Source organism: Miscanthus floridulus, chromosome 16 (assembly GCF_019320115.1).
Source record: "Miscanthus floridulus cultivar M001 chromosome 16, ASM1932011v1, whole genome shotgun sequence".
Taxonomy (NCBI): domain Eukaryota; kingdom Viridiplantae; phylum Streptophyta; class Magnoliopsida; order Poales; family Poaceae; genus Miscanthus; species Miscanthus floridulus.
The window spans coordinates 46,632,370-46,654,637 of NC_089595.1; the positions used below are offsets into that span (position 1 = coordinate 46,632,370).

The window sequence follows — 22,268 nt, forward strand, 5'->3', positions numbered from 1 at the left end:
CAGTGGGCAGCCTTCGATCAGTCAGCAGCCTCCGTCATCAGTTAGTGGGCAGCCTTCGATCAGAGCAGCCTCCGTCATCAGTCAGTGGGCAGCCTTCGATCAGTAGCAGCCTCCGTCATCAGTCAGTGGGCAGCCTTCGATCAGAGTAGCCTCCGTCATCAGTCAGTGGGCAGCCTTCGATCAGTGTAGCCTCCAGTCATCAGTCAGTGGGCAGCCTTCGATCAGTGCAGCCTCCGTCATCAGTCAGTGGGCAACCTTCGATCAGTCAGCAGCCTCCATCATCAGTCAGTGATTAGCCATCGATCAGTTAACAACCTTTGTCAGTCTTTGGCCTTCGTCAGTTTGGGCTTTCGACAGTCATGGTCTTCATGAGTTAGTGGACTTCACCTATTATTGGTTTTTAGCAACCTCCATCAGTCATAGGCCTTCGACAGTTAGCAAACTTTGTCAGTTACTGGCCTTCATCAGTCAGTTGGTTTCCATCAGCAATAGACCTTCGGCAGTGACTAAACCTTTGAGCCGTCTAACGCTAACACTTTCTCTCATTTTTGCAGGTTGTGTTATTCAATCTCTTTCTCAAGTATTTATAATATGCATCAACACAATGTTATTGTGTATAACCTTCGTAGGGAACTGATTACTTATATATTCAATACTAGTTACATCCATACCCGTGCAGGTCCTCAAATGACAGCCTTCGCAAGCTATCTGAACTATAACCCTCTCATATAATGCAGAGCTTATCTTTATTCAAACTTTACCATCATTTTTGCAGGATGCATAATAACTTTACACCTTTTAAATATTTTTGCGCAAATGCTATCATTCTCATCATCAGCATACATATATTGCGTAAGTACATTGCAATGCATGGCTCGGGCCACCCGGAAGAAGTCCCGAGAATACACAGGGTGCCATGACTCTATGCATCAAAATCCTGGAAGAAGTCCCGAAACAACACAGGGCACCAGGTCACGAAGCTAAGGCTGTCGTGCCCAGAATACACGGGTGCCGTGACTCTATGCATCAAATCCTGGAAGAAGTCCTGAACCAACACGGGCACCAGGTCACGAAGCTAAGGCTCTCGTGCTAACTTCACGTATCATATAAATGACTAACCATCTTTTGCAGCTAGTGGGAAAGCCAGTGCCTTTCCGGGTGTCGAAAGACTTGCAAAGCAAGTCGATATTCGACGAAGCTATAATGCCCAACCTAAGTCCCTAAAAATGCAGGAGATCAACTCAGTTGCATTTTTATGACTTCTCCGGCCTTCGACACGCAGGCGTCGGCGTCTATGTCGGCATTGCCTTCGCCTTCGGTAACTTCAACAATATCGCCTCCGCCAAAACACCTTTTTCTTAGGAGGGCCTTCGCCAAGCAGCTTTGCAGGAGGGCCTTCGGCAAAACCATGACAACTAGCCTCCGCCAACGCGACGGCATGAGGGGCTTCATCGACACCTTCATCGTGTACAACAACATCGCCTCTGTCAAACAACTTTTGCAATATGGCTCAAGAACCTCCGTCGACACCTTCGACACCAAGTTCTACAACACCTTCGTCGACGTCTACATCGGCAAACTTGGTTCTGAACACCTACTTCCACTACTACGACTACGTCGACTACACCAATCGTGGCTAAAAACTCGGCCACAAACGCCAGCCAAGAGGGGCTAGGGGAGTGCACCGGAGGACCAACCACTCAGGAGTGTGAGGTCTTTTGTCTGGCGCTCGTGAGCGAAGATTTAGTCGAAGACCTCCGCCCAAAGAAGGATCGGAGATGAAGACCTCCGCCCGAAGAAAAGTCAAAGACCTCCGCCTAAAGAAGGATCGGAGATGAAGACCTCCGCCCGAAGAAGGATCGGAGATGAAGACCTCCGCCCAAAGAAGGATCGGAGATGAAGACCTCCGCCCGAAGAAAAGTCGAAGGCCTACGAGGCCAGCACGCCAAGACGATACCAGACTCGGAGGTGAAGACCTCGGAGATGAACACCTGCGAAGGCTTTGGAAGCAAAGGCCTGAGCATCGTGAAGGTACTAGAGGCAAGGACCCCGAAAGATGAAGACCTGGGAAGGCCTCGGAGGTGGAGACCCACACGCCGAGGTGATACCAGAGGCGGAAGACCCGAAGGCGATTGAAGACCCCTGCACCGAGAAGACATGGAGACGAAGGCCCACACATCGGGCCTTGGAGACACACCTGCGCGCCAAAAAGACATCAGAAGCAAAGGCCTCAAGGATACAGACCTACGCATCAGTGAAGGTCCCAGAAATGAAGATCAGAGCACCGAGCGAAGCCGATGAACCATGCCATAGAAGCAGCAGAAGGAGCCGAAGGCCATAGATGAAGAAATCTGGAAGATAAAGGCACCCAGAGCTGAAAGCCTAAGGAATTAGTGCATGTATAGGTTAGAGTCATGCGCGTGCTCTTTTCTCCATGCCCTTTTTTCCCACAGGGTTTTTGGGATGGAGTTTTTAGCGAGGCGTGCATGAACGGGTTGCGGAGGGCAATCCTCGCAACCAAGATCTGGGTTGTATAGTGCCTCTTCTTGTATGAACATCTACCAGGTCATGTAGTACTGTCCATAACCTAGTAGCTGAGGGGCTACTGTTGGGGGAGCCCATACGGAGTATGGGTCAACTCCCCCTCGAAGAGGCCTGATGAAGGAATAATGGCGGAGGCCTAGCCGACGGAGGCTCTCCCCAAGACGGTTGAGGCTAGCATGCGGAGGCTCTCCCCAAGACGGCGGAGGCCCGGCCGGCGGAGGCTCTCCCCAAGACGGCGGAGGCCCAGCCGGCGGAGGCTCTCCCCAAGACGGGCGGAGGCCTAGCCGGCGGAGGCTTCCCCCCAAGACGGCGGAGGCCTAGCCGGCGGAGGCTCTCCCCAAGACGGCGAGGCCTAGCCAGCGGAGGCTCTTCCCAAGACGGCGGAGGCCTAGTACAAGAATGACGGTGGAGTTTCTCCCTAGGATGGTGGAGGCTCTCCCCGGGACAGCGGAGGCCAAGCGCAGTAATCATGGCGAAGGTGTTCCCCAGGGCGGCGGAGGCCCATCAAGGAACGATCAGGTCAGCAAGGCATACGTGAGGACAGTTGATGGGCCTCTAGTGGGCGTCGGCTTAGGCCCAAGATGAAGACATCGTGAGATGGTGTGATGAGAACACCCCTGAGGTTAGACACTAGGGCTGAAATATTCCTGGAATGTACCGTAGCAGTTGAGGGGCACTGATTGTAAACTCTGTAAAGTGGTAGTTGAGCCCTATAAATAGGGAACACTTGTAACTGTGAGAAGGAAGGTTGGTGAAGCAATTATGAAACCCTAGTTCTTGTGAGTCGGTACTTGATCCTCACTCTCTCCTTCAGGCATGAGCCTGAGCCAAAGCCCGAGTCCGAAGCATCGGCCAAAGCCGAGGGCCTCCGCCCCTTTCTCTTACTCCTACTTGGCCAAAGCCTACTGAATACCTCGTTTAGCGACCTTCTGTCTGGAGCCTCCGACAGAGGATTTTGTCCGACAGAAGTGCGCTGCGTTCAGGGACCTCCGCCCGTCTTAGGCGGAGGCCGGCCTCCGCCCATCTCGGGCGGAGACCCCGACCTAAGACGAAGGCCTCCGCCCACTTCTCACCCTTGTTAGAAACCGATGTTTCAACAATTCCTGACCAGCAATTGAATGAGTTACCTATGGAGATTCAGTCCTTGATACATACATTTGCTCACCTATTTGAGCCCCCTACTCAGCTGCCTCCTTCAAGAGCTTGCAACCATTCAATACCATTGTTACCTGGAGCTAAACCTGTTGCACTCAGACCATACAAGTACCCACCAAAAATTGAAGGATGAAATGGAGAAGCAGGTTCAAGATATGCTGCAGTAAGGATTAATCCAGCCAAGTGCTAGCCTATTTTCTTCTCCAGTTTTGTTGGTTCCTAAAAAGGATGGTGGTTTCAGGTTCTGTGTTGACTTCAGTCATTTAAATGCAATCACTCTCAAGTCCAAATTTGTAGTCCCAATTTTTTATCAGCTAATGGATGAACTTGCTCATGCTCAGTGGTTCTCCAATTTGGATCTAAGGGCTGGCTTTCACCAAATTCTGTTGCAGCCAGGGGAGGAACATAAAACTACTTTCCAAACACACTTAGACCACTATGAATTCAGGGTTATGGCTTTTGGTTTGACTGGAGCACCTAGAACCTTTCAAGGGGCTATGAATGTTACCCTGGCTCCTGGCTTGAGGAAATTTGTCATTGTCTTTTTTGATGATATTCTCATCTACAGCAGAACTTATGAGGAGCACATCAAGCATTTGGCATTAGTCTTGCAATGGCTCAGTGATGATCAATGGAAAATCAAGTTTTCCAAATGTAAGTTTGCTCAGTCCTCTATTGCCTACTTGGGTCATGTAATCATTGGAGCTGGAATCACTACTGGCTCTACCAAAGTGCAAGCAATAGTCAATTGGCCTCAGCCCAAAAATGTCAAGGATGTGAGAGCCTCTTTAGGTTTGGCAGGCTACTATAGGAAATTTGTCAAACATTTTGGCATCATTGCCAAACCCTTATATAATCTTCTTCGTAAGGATGTGCAATTCACATGGACTCAGGATCATGAACTTGCCTTATGTGCAGTTTCCTCGGGCTCCAGCATGGGGACATGCTGGTTTTGAAGCGGTGGGGGATGTTAGCAATACTGCTCATAACCGGACTCAGTGGAGAACTCGCCTGTGGAGAGCAAGTCAAGGCCCAAGCGGGTGTCCAAGCCCAATGCCAAGTTCCTCGTCCCAGCCTGATCTAACTAGATAGTATAAAGATAGCAGAGAAAGAAGAGAGAGTTATCAGAATTGTAAACCAAATACTTCGTCCTCGCTATTCTGTTGCGTTTACTGCTCTGCTACTTCTTCTTCCTTCCCAAGTCTTCCCCACTGCTAACACTGCCGCATCCACTCTCATGCATGGAACCATCAGCCACGGAGGGCATGTGGTTCTGAACGAAGTGCGTAGCATTAGCATGTCACAACTCTCTGTCTCTGCATGCATGTTGCCAAGTTGCCACTGCCATGGAAGAGTTGAGCTTTGGTGGTCAGTTAACACCGTGGAATATATGTGAAACACAGTGCCTCTAGAAGCACATTTTGTTTTGTTGCATATATACATGATTGTTTACCGGTAGTAAGGTACATCCATATGCATTTTCAAGAGTCGTTGTCTGCATTTTATTATGTGAGATGCATGCTTCCGTGCAACGCAAGGTGGGCGTCGATCGATCGATCGGTTGGTCTTGTGACCCTTGGAATGTTGCGCCGTGTAAACTAATCCAGTCCTTTGGCCTCTTGTTGCTCTCGGCGATTGGACACCAGGCTCGTGACGCATGCCGCCGTGCCAGGCCAAGATGCTGGCCGGTGCACGCCCTACACCCTTCCCTTGCCTTGATCTTCTGTAGTACGTGCAGTGTGTATCATCAATCACCTCGTTGTTGCATTGGTTTGTTCAAACATATATATGCAAAGTAGATCAAGGTTCCTGCCTGCAAAATATACCTCATCAAGGATTTTGTTATGTGATCGTATATACTAGTGTTTTTTACAGGGGCGAAGCCAGCCAAGAACAACAGCATCAAGGTCTTCACCAGTGAAGAATGGTGAGTAATGGCACTGACTTTGGCGGAAAAAAAAGAAATACATGCTGATATATAGGATGCAACAGAGTTGGTGGCCTCTCAAGATCTTCACAGAGCACAAAACAGATATAGTGCACCGTGTACATCCCCATCAGCACACATACGCACCACGGCACCAGCCAGCAGGTTGTTAGGATATACATTAACAACCCCTCTCTCAGCTTTGGACCCTAGCAGAGAGCACCAACAATAATTCAGTGGCTCAAGAAGCTCGCTCTTCAGGCCCGTTCGACTTGCTGAAATTTGGCTGAATTGGCTGAAAAACACTGTTCTGCCTGAATTGTTGTGAGAGAAAAACACTGTTCTGGCTGAAAAAACAAGCTAAATAGTGCGGATTATAAGGTAAACCGAACGGGGCCCACTCTTCATGTACCCTTTGTGCATGCGTCAAGATTGGAGCCTGGTGGCCAGCTTGCTTCAGGACACCTTTGTCCCTGCGGGCATGCACTCCTAGACAAGCTGCAACAAGACACCACGGCAAAGTGAAGGTGTAAAACCATGCTAGTCCTAGCCTCCTAGCTATGGACCTTATTGCTTGAATACTTCTTTATTCCCATTGGTCATTAACAATTGCAAACCGTAGTGCCCCAAGGGTCATTTTGTATTATACAAGCCTTTTCTGATCTGACCTCTTGCGTTGCATTATAGTGACATGACCTTTTGGGTTCTGGGTTGATCCAATTCATTTTTATTGGGAATTCATTTTACCTGAATGTTGAAGGACTTTAATTGGGTATATGAAACAACCATAGCATAAATACCTCCCCTTCAAGGTTAGAGAGCCGATAAGACAACCTTCGACAATGGAGTAACCTAACATATTGATATGGAAGAACATGTGAGCATAGACATATAAATCATAGAAAAATGTGTGAGCTTACCTCTTTAGAAAGAACTACCGTATCATTCTCTCTTCTTCCTAAACTGAACAAAATATTTTATAATCCAATTGTTTTAATATTATAGGGCTAACCTAATACACTATATCACCTTCATTACTGCATATCCTTGGCCTCAGTCGTGGACATAGCAACTACTTTTCTTGGGCATCTTCAGATCGTCGAGGAAAATGGAGATGGAAATAGACTAATTAATTAATGCATGAGCAACAGAGCAAGCACAATATATATATATATATATATATATATATATATATATATATATATATATATATATATATATATATATATATATATATATATATATATATATATATATATAGTTTTTGTTATGAACTTAGATATACACTATATCTAGATAAATATAGAAATTATTGTAATTGAAAAAACCAAAACGTCTTATAATTTAAAATAGAGGGAGCACTATAGTAGGCAAGTATGTCATCGTCGTCAAATGTATTGTCTATTCTAAACTAACCCTATTCTCAAATGGTTTTGGCTAAATTGAGCGTATCATACACTGTTTAAAACTTAAGTATTGGCGCCTTTAATTATGTTTTTTTTCTCAAACTCTAATAATTCTTAAAAGTTATCCGGTGCTACAGGGCTATCCATGGGTGTTAAATTCAAGTACTGCTATATATGAAGCTAACAAGAACATGAGTAATAATAATTAAATTAGGGTATGCATGCTATGATATTACGATTCCCCAAACACGTAAATAAAGAATCTGAAGTTTCTTTTTGCCATGTTTTTGTTCTCTTGTTATGTACATTGTCAGACGATCCCATCCAAGTACTAATAATAGGTGGTAAAGAATACACGGACCTATTTCGAAAAAAAAAGCCACCACCGGACGGTCTCCGCCGGCCGCCGTCGGTCTCCTTGGCGGCGCCCTTCCCCTGTGTCTCGCCTCCGCTCCCCGGCTTCACGGCCGCCGCCATGAACCACCACCGGCCACCACCACCACGCCGGGGAAGAGAGGGAGAGGAGGGCGCGGCCGCCAGATCCGGGGAAGAGAGGGAAAGGAGGGGTGGCCGCGCCGTATCCGCCGCCGGGGAAGAGAGGGAGAGGAGGGGGAGGGGCGCCGGCGGTGGGAAGAGAGGGAGAGGAGGGGGCGGCCACGCCGGATCCGCCGCCGGGGAAGAGAGGTAGAGGAGGGGGCGGCCGCGTCAGATCCGCCGCCGGGGAAGAGAGAGGAGGGGGCGGCCGCGGCGGATCCGCCGCCGGGGAAGAGAGGGAGAGGAGGGGGTGGCCGCGCCGGATCCGCCGCCGGGGAAGAGAGGGAGAGGAGGGGGAGGGGCGCCGGCGGTGGGAAGAGAGGGAGAGGAGGGGGCAGCCGCACCGGATCCGCCGCCGGGGAAGAGAGGGAGAGGAGGGGGAGGGGCGCTGGCGGTGGGAAGAAAGGGAGAGGAGGGGAGGGGGGCCAGATGCCGGGGAAGAAAAGGAAGGGGGCGCTGGGGGCCGGGTGCGTGCGGAGGAAGAGAGTGGGGCGCTGGGTGTTGAAGATATTTTTTGTTTGCCGAGTGTCCTAGATCAGGCACTCGACAAAGTTTTTTTTTCTTCTCCTTCTTTTCTAGGAAAAAAAATTTATTTCTTTGTCAAGTGTTTTTTTTACACTCGGCAAACCTTATCTTTGCCGAGTGTTCTTTTTTTACACTCGGCAAACCCCTTATTTGCCGATTGTTTTTTTTTTTTTTTTTTTGCCGAGTGTTTTTATCGCAGCACTTGGCAAAGAACTTGTTCGCCGAGTGTCCGAGGGAATACACTCGGCAAACATAAAAACACTCGGCAAATTTAAGGATTCCGGTAGTGAAAATGTAACAAGCAAGAGTATTTTTTATATAAACAATATAACATCAATTGCTATACACTAAACGTAGTACTAAAGAACCTGTCAAACGTGGATTCAATCTATACAAGTTTTCTGCATTAAGCACGCATGTAATTTGATTAACTGTTAGCCATAATAATTTATAAAGAATTAAAGATCTATAAATAAACGGAAGGAGTGCTTGTATAGCTAGTGTATGTCTTTTCTGTTCCTACATTTTTTCACACAACTTTGGTTTGTGGGGGAGAAAATAAACCCTCCAATTGAAGACAATCAGCATAACTAACAGTACAGTGTAAGAGTGTGAGTGTAACCCCCACTTCTCATTCAACGCTTCATATACTTTATATTATTATTAATTTCTTCACAACGCTCACACACTCACGGGAAGATTTATAACCTCCCAAATAATCTCTCTCTCCCTCTGCAATCCACACTCCTGCTAGCTTGCGTCCATGAAGTCACGAGGGGACGGACAGGGACCAGTTGCTCCCCATACCAAACCAAGATTGCCATGAACCAGTGCAACCAGGCTTCACTCACGCCACCACATCCTGTTCCTGGTGGTAGTGACTGGTGACGACGAAAGAGCTTGCTGCTGAGCACCGGCATTGCGGCGACACAAACCGCAATGCCGCCGCCGCGCACTTGCATGGACTCCCTCATCGCCTTCCTCCACCACCACCTGCGCGCGCTCCTCGCCGACCCCGCAGCGCTCCACGCCACGCGCCGCCGCTGCCTCGCTCTGCTCACGCCTCCCCTGCGCCACCGTTGTCGTAACAACCTCTCCGGCGGCCAGGACGAGGAGGAGAACGATGACGACGATGAGGCCGTCCTAGCCGCGCTCCACGGCTCCATCGACGCGCTCCTCCCGCCATCCGTCGTCGACGGCGCGGCGGCGGCCGCCGTCTGCCTCGCGGGCGTCGAGGAGGCGCTGCAGGCCCCCGCGCTGCTGCCGGAGCACGGCGAGACGGCGGGGCTGGACAACCGCCGCGTCGCCGCGTGCGCCTACTTCTACCTCGCGCTCGTGCGGTGCGCGCAGGGGGACGCGTGGCAGATGGCCATGGACCTCCTGCAGGCCGTCGCCGTGTGCCCCGCCGCGGTGGCCGGCACCGGCCGCGAGGACGGCGGCGCCCACCGCTCCGGGCTCGCTCCCCGCGCGCTCTGGGAGGGGCTGTTCGACGGGGGCGTGCTCGCCATGGCCGGCGGCGCCGGCGAAGACGACGCGGCGCGCCGCGCGGCCAGGCGTTACAAGGACTGGCTCATGTACTACAAGGTCGTGGCCGCCGACGGCGCGCAAAATGGCGGGTGAGTAACTCGTCTGTCGCCCAAGAAAACAGGCAACTTTACAGCAACTTTACCGCGGCAGTTATAACGGCATACGTGATACGTATACGTTACGTATGGTTGTACGTGTCTACGACTCTACGGTACACTTGTGAGTGACGCTGCATGGCACGCTAATGAGTCGACTGGAAATTGAAAAGGGATAACTTTTCACGGCAGGCTGATAGGACTATGATGTGCTGAAGTAGGGGCCGCTAAAGTTTTCTTTTCTCTGTTTTTTTTTTTTTTTTTTTTTTTTTTTTTTTTTTTTTTTGCTATGCATGCCTTTTTCTCCATGTTCATATTCACTTTTTTTATTAGGCCCTTTTCTCCATTCTATTTTTTTTCCACATGGCTTTTCATGCAAAGAAAAAGAAAGGATATATTCTCAAAAAAAAGAGGATATTTTTTATACATATAAAGGTTCTTGCTGTATTTTGCTGATAATAGAGAAAATATTGCAATAATATAAGAAAATCTTAAAGGCTGCAAATTCTCAATTTATGAGCAAAAGCTATCCTAATTGCTTAATCCAAACCAAAACAAGAGGTGCCCTTTTTCTTGAATAATTAATTATTATTATTTGAAACACACAAAAAAATCTCTTTCACAAAATACATGTGAAGCAAAAGTCAGCACTGAGAGTCCATTTAAGCAAAAAACGGAAAGATCAGAGCTCTCTTTTCCAAAAGGGAATCTAAAGGCAAAATGCCTCGCACCTTTTTGGCCAATGCTATCTTCACATTCCCTGGGCTAATATCCCTGAAGCAAAGCTGGGGGGCCAAAGATTCTCCACTTCCGGCTTGAGACAAGCATGTACACTAAACCATCCTGGTCCACTGCAAGTGCATGCCTGCAGAATGATAGCACCATCTAGAGAGATCATCTTCAGTACTGCTGCATTGTCTACAGCTATATATAGTTTAAATAGCCAATGGGTGAAATCATGCTGTCAGTGTAGTTGCTGCATTGTCAATATACCCTGTCTACGCAGTAGTGCTTCTGTAGGTATCTAGAAAAGAAAGGCACAGTTGTCTCACTCTCAGAACTCTGAAGATATATACTTCCATGAGCAGGTGTCTTCAGGTAGGAAGATCTGGAAGCCCTGCCATTTCGAGATGGTTGAATTCTTCGGAGGTAAGTATCATCTGTTGTATACATGTCTTCACACGTTGTTGTGTGTGCATACAAGAGTTGATCTGACCTGCATTTGAGAACTGACAGTGAATCTGGCATTGTTGCAGGATAGAACGAACCATTCGGTTGATCGTGGAGGAATTAGCACGGTCTCTGCATCAAAATTTGGTGTTCATGATGGTCTCGCCAAGCTGAAGGATTTTCTCAGCATTGCAGATCAAGATTTCCAGGAAGATACCAAAGGGAGCTCTGATAGCAGGTGCCTCCATGAGATGCTCCAGAAGTCCCAGTCCAATTCGCCCGTTTCCTTCTACTCACATCTTGATTCTAGTGAAGAAAGTGATAGCGAGGTAAAACAAACTCGACTCTAGCATTCAAAGCTTCATTGAAAATTATACTGGTGAAGGGATAAATTACCATTTTCAGTAGACGAACTTTGCTTCACTTTTTATTGTACCACATTTATCAGCAGTACAGTTTTACATCATTCATCCATGTGAATTATCTTCACCAAAGTTGAAAATCTGAATGATTAGAGATACATGCCTACAGAGACCAAAGATTTGTGTTAATGGAGAACTAAAAACTGAATATGTTGTTTATAATTTTTACCGAAGTCGTTGCCTGGACTTTGTATATGTGGTGGGCTTTAACCCTTAGATTTAAATGGCATTTAATTCATCTGAAGCAGGCAGCTCCATATGACAAAGGAAGGTCAGCAAAGATCATGCCCATAGATGCAGATTTCTTGGCAGCTAAACTACATGAAAGGTACTCCATTTGACATTGTCTGTGGCACTTTTTTCTTTTGCGAAAGTGCCTAGCATGACATTGTCTGTGGTACTGTTTCTTGAGCTGCCTAACCTCAAATTTCTTTTTTTTGGTACCATCTTTGCTTAGATCAAACCACAACAAGAATCTGACGTGGTGCACATCTCCTGAAAATGCAATGATATACGCTCCAGAATCTCCAATGTACCAGGTAGATGACCATGAGATGAAATCAAACTGCTTGCAATCAAACAGATCTCATGGCTCACTGAATAATCTATCAAATTCGGTCCTGGAGCTGAAGAATGCTGACTCATACTCCACATCCAACTATTCCGCCAAGGATGCCATGTTTCCGCAGTGCTCGCCGAGGTACGATCTCAGATGCTTCAGCACCTTCTCAACCAAATTCATCAAGAAAAGTTCCCTGTCCGATCTAGTCTCCAGAGGAAGCATGAGCAGGAAATTCAAGACTTCCACAGCCAGTGATGATTGGAGTGATGTCAGCTCGCGCTGGGGAAAGGACAGTCAGGTAGATTTTCTTGAGAGGTTCGAGAAGGCAGTATCAAAATTATTGATTTCAGATGGACTAGAAAGCTGCCTAGATGCTGGCTCTGAAGTCACAACTACATGGCAATTGCTGAATAACACTTCAGAGGCGAGACACAAGTCGTCAGTAAGGCAAGATATCCTTGACCAGCTGCTTGACAGTATTTCCACATCAAAAAAGGACAAAGTGGTCAGGGCATCAGTCTATGTTCTGCTGCTCATGATATCTGAAGATAGAAATATGATGAGAGGCATCAAGAGGAAGGACTTCCATTTATCCAACTTAGCCATTGCATTGAAGAGAGATGTACATGAAGCAGCCATTCTGATATATCTGTTGGATCCTACACCTTTAGAGATCAAAAACTTGGATCTGTTGCCCTCGCTTCTACATGTAGCTTGTAACTCAGGCACCCAAAAATGGCCTGCAATGCTTCCACTGACACCGACATCAGCATCAATAGCTCTCATTGAGATCTTAGTGACAGCATTCGACTATGTAACAAACAATGTGCACTTGGCTTCCCTCAGCTCTCCTCCTATTCTGTCTAAGCTTGTAGACGTTGCAAAGAACCACAACTTGGAGGAAGGTGTAGCCCTGGCAGCTATTCTCATCAGATGTGTACGTCTCAATGGTAACTGCAAGAAGTTCTTGTCACAGGCTACTCCAGTGGACCCATTCCTTCACCTTCTGAGACGAAAAGAGCACCGTGCCTAAGTGTGCTGCACTGGAATACTTCCATGAGATTCTACAGATTCCCAGGTATGGTGCACATCCTGTAAAGAATTACTCCGTTATATACTTGTCTGAATAACTTATTGAATTGTGCAAATTTCCAGGTCCTCAGCAAACTCTCTGCTTGAAGAAATACGACGGCAAGGTGGCATTGCAATTATGCATACACTGATGGTCAGCCTCCATCAAACTGAACCTGAACATCGGGTTTTAGCAGCTAGCCTTCTCCTGCAATTGGATATGATGGTACATACACTGTTCGCTACCCAGATCCCCCTAGTCTGAATAAGCATTTACTGTATAAACCACAAATAAATTTTGAAAACAACAACAACAAAGCCTTTTAGTCCCAAGCAAGTTGGGGTAGGCTAGAGTTGAAACCCAACATAAGCCCCTAGTCACGGTTCAGGCACGTCAATAGCTGTTTTCCAAGCACTCCTATCCAAACAAAGATCTCTAGGTATATCCCAACCCATTAAAAATTTTGAAAACAGAAAAGCAAAAATATTTTTGTTTGACCCACATACCTATATGTTTTTCATGGTTTCATCAATGCTTCAAAAACACAACATAAAGGCATTCATCATTGTTATTATTATTATTGACTATTTAATATTATTATTAACATTGCAAGTAACCTCACAATATCTGAAGCAGCAGGTTTCATATTCCTTTTGGCAGGAGAGATCAGATGGCAGGAGTGTGTTCCAAGACGAAGCGATGGAAGTCCTGTTGGACTCTCTATCATCTCAAGAAAATAGTAGAGTACAGGCATTATCAGCATGTTTTCTTTCAAACCTTGGAGGGACTTATTCCTGGTCAGGAGAATCGTACACTGCAGCATGGCTTACAAAGAAAGCCGGTCTCACATCAACATCACAAAGAAATACAATCAGGAACATCGACTGGCTTGATTCTTGCCTGCAGGTTAAGTATGAAAACATTCTTTCATTTGGAAAATGTAGAAAAAAAACATAACTTAATGGTAAGGAACATAATAATAACAATGGTGATACATGATGCAGGATACAGAAATAAGCACATGGAGCAATAAATCTGCACGAGCGATTATTAAAATAGGAGTACCGTTTATCAGCGCTTTAGCCAAAGGAATGCAAAGCAAGGTGAAGAAAACCTCACAGGATTGCCTCATATGCAGTGCATGGCTCGGAAGCGAGCTGGCTGCCCTTGGTGAAAATGCCATAAGATATTTTGTTTGTGAGATCTTGTTGCATGACATAGCAAGTCACCTTCATCCAGGAAATGAGCTTGGCGAAAGGGTTCTAGCATGCATGTGTCTCTATAATTACACCTCTGGAAAAGGTAAATAGTACATCATCACTATCTTCTATCCAGTTACAATTAAATGGTTTTGGTATTTAGTACAATTCAATAGGTATTTTGCACATCTTAAAGACTTTTGGAACATAAACATCCAATCTAAAGCTGAAGGAAAGCTCCAAGCATTATAATTTATACAAGTTACCATTTTTTTAACAACAGGAAAGAAAATGTTGATGAGCTTGTCAGAGGGTTCCCGAGAATCTCTTAGGAGGCTTTCATCATTCACATGGATGGCTGAGGAGTTACTTCAAGTTACAGATTATTTTCTTTCCAGCAAACCAGTGAGTATTGTTGGAATTGAGCTCCTTCACTTTCCTAGTTTGTTTCATACTACCCCTGTTCCAGAAAACAAGGCATGCCATCCTAAGTAACAGCAAGAACAGACCATCAAGTAGATCTTCTTATACTGGGAGCTAAGAGACTAAGATTATATCTGATCTAATCAAAAGTTCTTTAAGATTGCTATTGTTAATTTCAGAAGCTATGCTGAGATCATTATAACAACATTTCTAGCTAGTCCTTTGTGAGAAATGTTTCTTAAACATAAGAAATAATTATCTGATGTTGTCAGTGCAGCGTGTATCATGTGTACATACACAAATTCTAGAAATTGGTCAACCAGGCAATGTTGCAGCAACTGCTATAGCATTCTTCAGAGGGCAGCTTTTTGCTGGTTATTCTAATGGCACCATCAGGGTAATGATATATTCCATATGTCTGAATTAAAATCATAACCATAGTTTCAAATTTCCCATACCTATAAAATTAGCTCAAAATCTCTTGAGTAAAATAAGTTACTTAGAAGGGACCCTTTTTTAGAAGGAAAATCATATGGCGGCAAGGGGGGCTGGCGCCCTCGTTAGCTAAAGGACAAAAATACCATGTTAAAATGTTTCAAAAATCATGTATGTAGTACACCTAAATTTAAGTGTAGCGTCAACAATTCAGATTGAAATTCATCTTTGATGTTGAGATTAAAAAACACAGAAGTGTCACTGTCAGCACATGATGAACAGTGCCAGGTTGATTGCTTATCTATTTTGTTTCTTGGCATCTAGGATGAATTTCAAACTGAATTGTTGCGGCTATACTTAACTTTATGTGTACTACATACATGATTGTTGTGATGATTTTTGAAACATTACAACATGGTATTTTAGCTAAGGAGGGCGCCAGCCCCTAGGGCACCAAATCTGTACTCTTTTTATAAAGACTTAAGGGACTAGGAAAATGGTAGAAACTCTGTACTGATACAGCAAGTTCATTGCTTCAGTTCATGCAGTAGTATTTACATAACTAAAAAATTCCTAATACTCAGGTGTTCTCTGCAGGCATGGGACATAAAAGGCCAGAGGGCAGTAATCATCAGGGAGGTAAAAGAGCACAAGAAGGCGGTGACTTGTTTTGCACTATCAGAAACTGGGGAGAACCTCCTGAGTGGATCAGCAGACAAATCTATTCGGGTAACCAATTCAACTGCAGTGCTAAAACCACAAAAGAAAATTAATTGCAGGATGTTAAATTAAAAGATCATTTGCAGGTATGGGAAATGGCACAGCCTAAGCTAGAGTGTGTGGAGATGATTCAGACAAGAGAGGCTGTACAAAAGCTTGATATTTGTGGTGACAAAGTTCTTGTACTTACACAGAACAACTGTTCTCAAGGTACTTATTGATTTACTATGCACTTGGTGATTGTCTCAACAAATGGAACACATAACAATAATGGTGTTTTTACTTTGATTCTGTCACAGTTCTCTTGTGCATCAAGAAGCAGGCCAAACATTTTACAGGAGCAAGCATGTCAAATCTCTAGCTGTATATCAAGGAAAAGCTTACCTTGGATGCAAAGACTCAAGTATACAGGTTAGTTTTTTTGTTACAAAAGCACGTAATAGTATCTTGAATCACTATATCTAAAGAGAATGGCTTGTGTTACAAGTCAGAAACGTGTACAACACATATATGTCTCTAATAAGAACGATTGTTACAGGAACTAGACGTGTCAGTTGAATCCAACATTGAGATAAGGGCACCTAGAAGAAGCTGGATGATTAGCAAACAATCCATTAGCTCCATTGTTGTATACAGAGATTGGATGTACTGTGCCGGTGCTCAGGTCGAAGGATCAGCCTTAAAGGTAAAATGAAATGATCAAACTTGACCTCTTTAAGCTATGAGATGAAAAGAAATGTGAAATTTTTTGAACCATTTCCAGGATTGGAAGAAACGATGCAAACCTAATATGACAATGCCAATACCAAAGGGAACAAGTGTAGAGGCCATGGCAGTGGTGGAAGACTTCATCTACTTGAACTGCAGTAGAAGCCCTAGTATCATTCAGGTGACATGAATTATTTTTCTTTTTTCCATGTCAGCTACACTAATTTATGGAAAGAAAAAGGCATGATAATTCCACTGCTTGAGCACAATATACTACCAGAAGGTCTGTATTTGATTACAAATTTCAGTCTGAACTCGCTGAAATTTGTTGGCCAGTCCATTGCGATCGCATGCCTGATACCTAATGGAACTAACATTTAGGTCTCACTATCATCTATCAAGAACCAGGAACCAAAAACTCTTACGTTTCGAGAAGGCCATCTATAGTTTCTTTTTATTTAGTCAAAGTATAGAAGCTGTCCCTTTTTCTTTTTGAAACCAACGAAGTAGGAGAGCTGCCACCAGACTGGATAATACAACAAAACAACAAGAGCTCAAAGGGTCTAGCAACAACATAACTGATGCAACCAAAATAGAAGCTGTCCCTTGGATCACAAATGAAAATACAGGATTCACGAGTCCTAATTTTGCTTCTGATTTTATGATAGATATGGTTGAGGGAAAAGCAGCAGAAAGTAGGAAGGCTATCTGCAGGAAGCAAGATAACGAGCTTGTTCACTGCAAACGACATGATTTTCTGTGGTACAGAAACTGGGTTAATTAAGGTCAGTAACAACCAAATTAATCTTGAGAACTGAGATTTATGCTTCTCTGAGGATAACGGTGAAACAAAAAATTCTTGCAAATGTACCTACAGGCATGGATACCGTTGTGAAGAGTAGAAGCAAAAGGGAGCAGGTGGAAGGCCCAATCTTGTAAATGCAAAGGAAAGCTAGAGTGTACAGGAAACATGAAAAAGAGGAGCATACCATTGTACAAGCCCTCAGGACACAACACAGCAGCGTAGTTCGTGCATAAACTCCATGATCAGCAAGTTGTTCAAAATAATGAGTAGTAGGTTCATAATGTAAATACTAACTAGTGTGCGTGTGCGTGTGCGTGTTTGTTTTAGTTTTGGGAAGGTATGAGTTGTGAATGTCAATAAAGGATAGAGTAAATTTCTTAGATCTACATATATACTTGTGCAATACTATCCTAGAATTGAATTTTTTAAGAAAACACTATGTGCTACCTCGGGTGACAAAAAAGAGATGTCATTTTGGACAATGATGAGCCTCCAAAGTTTTATTCTTTTGGCTACCATTAATTTATATTGGAATACATAATCATGGAATAATTGTTGAAACAACACTTAGCATATGATTTCCATTCCTAATATTTAACTTTGTGTTGTGCTTGTTTGGACAATGTTAACCAAGTATACTATGTTGAAATGTCTACGGTCTGTTAAAAGTGTTGCGGGACGAATGTTTTTCTGTTTTGAAACAATTAGCAGCAGCTCTGCCATATCAGAAGGGGAGGAGGTCCAAGTTTTGCAAGGTTTCACGCCTAGACTCAAGAGGCGCATACGTATTGCAAGGTGAGAATTTGGGGGAATTTCACGTGGCAGGCAGCCCACAGCCCAAGCAAGGACGAAGTGCATGTACAAATGTATAGTGCTAGAATGGAATCTCAAGACCAAGAGGAGGAGGGCGGGGCGCCATTATGGCATGACATGACATGAGGACCATGAGCATAAACGAACTGAAGACAAGAAGAAGGTTCAAGGGACGGCACAAACCTGAGCCGAGGCCCCCAGCGCGCTGCCACAACAACGGTGTTGCCCCCCCTTGGCGCATTTGGCCGGGCACCTTGCGGGCACGGCTGTTTCTATCACACCCTTGGCCACCGGCGGGTCGCCGTCGACGTGAGCGATCAGGAAGCACAGATGCATGGAAGCGGGCAGGGGAAACCCCTCTGCCTTAGCTTACTGATATTACGAGTCTGGTTGTCCGATCCGGTACAGGGTTCAGCACTTATGTGCTTATTAGAGACACTGACCTCCTGGTCCCACATGACAGTTCGTAAATAGAAACGTAATACATAAATACACTAAGCCAATACGGAATACGACTTCTCCTTGAGCCTCCCTCCTTCAGTGTCCTTCGCTATGTGTGGCACCATCGTCCAGTGTGACACTTCCCCCGCCTGAGGTCTAGCTTGCCCCCAAGCTAGCGCAGTAGGAAAGCGTTCCTTGACAACATTGTAGTCTTTCCATGTTGTTGCAATGCTTGGTAGCCCCACCCATGTCAGTTTCACCTACGGTACCGCAGTGTTTCCCTTCTTGACCAGCCGACGGTCGATGATTGCTTCAGGCACCGTATCAGCTGCTTCCAAATCAGTAATGACTAGTAGGGAATCATAGACTAGAGTATAATCTGCAGAGAAAGGTTTTAACTGGGAAATATGGAAAAACAGGGGTGAATCATAGAGTCTTCAGGTAGTTGCAAATGGTAGGCCACTGATCCCACTCTTTCCAGTACTGTGTAAGGCCCAAAGTACTTGAAAGCTAGCTTGGGGTAAGGCCTGTTGGCCACAGTGGATTGAGTGTAAGGTTGAAGTTTGAGCAACACTTGATCTCCCACAGAGAAAGTGAAATCCTGGCGTTTCTGGTCTGCTAATAATTTCATTCGGTTTTGTGCTCTGGCCAGATTCTGCTTCAATGATTGTAAATGTTGTTCTCTGTGCTCAATGATTTCTGCTAAAGAAGGAGATGTGTCTGATGGTATAGAAGGTACTTGCACCCAGGTTAGGCTCATAACCATATAATGCCTTGAATGGAGAGCAACCGAGGGCAGTGTGTAGAGAAGAATTATACCATAGTTCAGCTAATGGTAACCATGATTTTCAAGACTGAGGTGAATCGTGGACAGCACACCTGAGATACATCTCCAAGCATTGATTCACTCTTTCTGATTGGCTATCAGTTTGAGGATGGTAAGTTGTGCTTAACTGCAGATTCACTCTATACAATTTGAACAGTTCCTTCTAGGAAATGACTAACAAAGATAGTGTCCCTATCTGTGACAATAGAAGCTGGGAGTCCATGTAGCTTAACCACATTGTCTAGGAAGGTTTTAGCAACAACTGCAACAGTATAAGGATGCCTGATGGGTAAGAAGTGAGCATACTTAGTCAAGCTGTCCACCACTACCAAAATCACACTGTATCCTTCTGACTTGGGAAGGCCCTCGATGAAATTCATAGTGAGATCTTGCAATACTCCTCCTAGTATTGGAAGTGGTTGCAGAAGACCCATTGGGTGTTGTAAAGAATGTTTTGCATTTTAACAGATATTGCACTGTTTAACAAAATTCACCACATCCATTTTCATCTCTTTCCAGGCAAAGTGCTTCTTCATTCTGGAATAGGTGGCTGCAATGCCAGAATGGCCTCCCAGAGCACTAGAGTGGCATGCAGCAATGATTTTTGTTTGCAAAGCAGAATTATGCCCAATCCAAATCTTGCCTTGGTGCCATATGAGGCCTTGTTGGAGACTGTATCCTTGTTGATCTGGGCTGGCAATAGACGGTCTGTGCAGTAGTTGTTGTGCTTGAGAGTCAGTGGTGTAAGAGTTTAGTACCTCTTGGATCCAGGTAGGTTGAACAAAAGATACTGCCTGGACAACCATCATGTGACCTACCCTAGATAAAGCAACAGCTGCCATATTCTCTTTGCCCTTCCTATAAATGATTTTAAATTGCAATCCTATTAGTCTTGCCATTGCTTTTCTCTGCATGTCTAAATGTAAATTCTGTTCATTTAGATATGCCAAATATTTATGGCCAGTTTGGATGATAAACTCTTTTCTTTGGAGATAATGCCTCCATCTTTCGACTACCATGATCAATGCTAAGAATTCTTTTTCATAGATGGACAGGGTTTTTGTGTTTTTCTCCAAGAGCTTTGCTGAGAAATGCTATGGGCTGGCCTTTCTGCATCAATACTGCTCCTATGCCATCTTGGCATGCATCTGTCTCTACAGTGAATGTTTCTTGGAAGTTTGGCAGTACAAGTACTGGAGTTGTGGTCATGGCTATCTTTAAGTTGTCAAAAGTAGTTTGAGCTGAAGGATTCCACAAGAAGTGTTTCATTCTTAAGATATCTGTCAAGGGTTTAGTTATTTGTCCATAATGTTTCACAAATTTTTGTAATAGCCAGTTAACCCCAAAAATGCCCTCAAGTCAGTCATTGTAGCAGGCACTGGCCAATGAAGCATTGCCTTGATCTTGTCAGGGGCAGTAGATCACTCCCTGTGTAGATATAACATGGCCTAAGTATTCTAGGTTGGGCTGTGCAAAAGTGCATTTAGATTCCTTGAGGTACAGTTGGTGTTTCCTTAAAGTTTCTAAGACTTGTTGTAGATGCTGCTGATGATCTTCCAATGATGTGTTGTAGATGAGTATGTCATCTAAAAATACTAGAACAAATTTTCTGAGATAATGTTGGAGAATCTGATTCATGACACATTGAAAAGTGGCTGGAGCATTAGTCAAACCGAAGGGCATTACTTTGAATTGATAATGCTCGTGATGAGTTTTAAAAGCTGTTTTGTACTCATCTTCAGAGAGCATCCTCACTTGATGATAACCTGATCTCATATCTAACTTGGTGAAAAACTTGGCACCTGCCAACTCATCCAAAATTTCCTCAATCATAGGCATTGGAAATCTATTCTTAATAGTGATGTCATTCAACTTTCTGTAATCCACATAGAATCTCCAAGATCCATCTTTTTTTTAACTAAGAGAACTGGTGATGCAAAAGGACTGTGACTGTGAGTAATTAGTCCTGCTTGCAATAACTGTTGAACTTGATTCTCTATTTCAGTCTTGTGCAGAGGTGAATAATGGTATGGTCTAGAGTTGATTGGGACTGCCCCTAGTAGCAGAGGACTTGCATGATCATAACTATGCTGTGGTGGTAATATTTTAGGATCATGGAAGACATCACTGTAAGACTGTAGCAGCTTTGTTACCTCTAGTGGTAGAGTGGTGTCTGCTGTAGATGTTAGAGATGGTGGGGGTACATGATCCAGCAGCACAAATGCCCATTACATCATTGCCTTTGGCAGCATTGTAGGTCTTCTGGGCTGATATAGCAGATAGGTGCAAAGGTGTATCTAGCAACCCCTGAAGTTGTACCATTCTTCCTTTCTCTGAAAATTTGATTGTTTTGTTTTTCTAGTCACACTCCATAGGGCTTGTGGGCCTGTAGCCAATCAAACCCCAATATAGCATCATACTGGGTTCATGTCTAATACCACCATATCAACTGCAAATGTTTGGCCTTGGCAGTAACACTGCAGTTGAGGTACCATTCTATCAGTAACAATCCACTCTCCATTTGCTACCTTCACTTTCTTTGGTGTTATAAGGCATAGTGTTGAGGTTTGCTAACTGTACAAACTGAGAACTGATGAAACTGTGTGTACTACCACTATCAACCAGGATAAGCATCACTTTATCTTTGACTCTTATCTTGAGTTTGATACAGTTAGTATGATCTTGACTAGAGATTGCATTGAGTGACAATTGACCAAATTCTTCCTGTAACTGATCTTCTATTGCCAAGTCATTGAGAACTTCATCAAAGAGTTCCCTATCCAAGTCATTGAGAACAATAGCATGTGTTTGAGGTTTGTTTCTTTTGGTGCAGACCTCCAAATGTCCAGGGACAAATTTCTCACCACAACTAAAGCATAAGCCATTTGCTTTTCTATAGCCCCTAAGTTGTCTGTCTTTCCATAGTGTACTTGGGTGAGCTTGGATCTTGTTGTCAGTC

The 22,268-nt window shown here is 44.6% G+C and overlaps 1 pseudogene; it reads left to right on the plus strand.

Annotated features, from left to right (window-relative positions):
• Positions 1 to 1,438: 1,438 nt before the first annotated feature.
• On the plus strand, positions 1,439 to 17,679 carry LOC136510654 (putative E3 ubiquitin-protein ligase LIN-1; annotated as a pseudogene).
• The last annotated feature ends 4,589 nt before the right edge of the window (positions 17,680 to 22,268 follow it).